This window comes from Rana temporaria, chromosome 1 (genome assembly GCF_905171775.1).
Source record: "Rana temporaria chromosome 1, aRanTem1.1, whole genome shotgun sequence".
In the NCBI taxonomy this organism is placed as follows: domain Eukaryota; kingdom Metazoa; phylum Chordata; class Amphibia; order Anura; family Ranidae; genus Rana; species Rana temporaria.
In genome coordinates, this window is record NC_053489.1 from 194,571,449 (window position 1) to 194,573,073 (window position 1,625).

Consider the following 1,625-nt stretch of genomic DNA (forward strand, 5'->3'; position numbering starts at 1 on the left):
TCAATCCCAGATACACTAGGCGTTGCGTCATTACTGACTTTTGAATGTTCAGTAGCCACCCAAGTGTCTGAGGGTCTGATGTTATAGACACGCTCACCTCTAATTCTGAGGCTGAAGCGGCCCTCAGAAGCAGGTTGTCCAAGTAGCCCAAGAACAGTGATGCCACGTTGTCTTAGTAGGGCGAGAATTGGGGCAATCACCTTGGTGAACACCCTTGTTGCCGATGCCAGGCCAAAGGGGAGAACCACAAGTTAATAGTGGTCTTCCCCGACTGCAAAGCACAGAAGTTTCTGATGCTTTGTGAATATGGAGAAATGTAGATAGGCATCCCTGATGTCCAAGGATGCCAGAAAGTCCCCCGGCTGGAGGGTAGTAACGACAGAGCGGATTGATGCCATCCGGAATCCTTGTACCTTCACGAAGCAATTGAGGGCCCTGAGGTCCAGGATAGGATGAACGCCCTCCTTCTTTGGTACAATGAACAGATTGGAGTAAAACCCCTGAAAACGATCCTGTACTGGGACAGGAATAACCACCCTGCGTTCCAGCAGGTCTTGAACTGCCCCATCTAGGGCTTCCCGACAAGCCGGTAGTAGCTGGAGGTTGGAGGGAAAAAATCTGTTTTGTGGGCAAGATATGAGCTCTATCTTGTACCCTGATGAGACTACCTCGCAAACCCACCGGTTGGGAACCCGATATGTCCACCGGGTCGCGAAGACGTCCCCCCACCCGATGGAATGGGTGGGGGCGCACCTTCATGCGGACGTGGTCTTGTTAACGGGTTTATTGGGTTTGCGAAACTAGGGATGTCTCTGTTCCTGAGCAGGCGCTTAATTGGCCTGTTTTCTTCCCGCAGCGCTGGGCAGGCGAAAAAAACGATTGGGTGCGGTAAAGAAGGGCCCCTGTCACCGACGTGGCTCCTTCCCCTTATGGGTCTGTGGGAGCAAGGTGCTCTTACCTTCTGTGGCATCCTTAATAATGACATCCAGGCAAGCTCCAAAGAGTCTATCGCCTTTAAAGGGCAGGTCCGTTAGGGCCTTCTTGGAAGCTTGGTCCGCCAACTAATTCTTCAACCACAGTAGACGGCGTAACAACACAGCCTGAGCAGAGGCTCTGACCAGCAGAGGAATAGTGTCCAAGGCTGATTCACACACAAATTTTAGGCCCTGTACCAGTTGTTCCGCTAGGGCTACCTCGTGAGTGGAAGCGTGATGTGTTTGTAAAACCCATTGAGCAGTAACTTTGCCCACTCCGTGAGTGTCTGGGACACCAGCGCCCCAACTATGGTTGGGCGTACCGCTGAACCTACTACAGTGTATAGGTTACGGGATATCGACTCTGCCTTCTTGTCCACCGGGTCCTTGAAGGCAGTAGCCCCCTCCACCGGAAGGGTGGTAAGCTTGTTTAGTCTGGACACAGGAGGGTCCACTATGGGGGGCGAGGTCCATTTCTTTAAGAAACTCTCCTCCAGTGCGTAACGTATCGCTAGGTTTTTAGGTACAAAAAAGTTTTTTGTGGTCTGTCCCATTCCTTCTATAAAAGTTTGTCTAAATAAGACACACAAGGAAACACTTTAGCAGTGCGTGTCCGGCGCTTCTGTTGCTTCTACATACCCCTCTATTTTA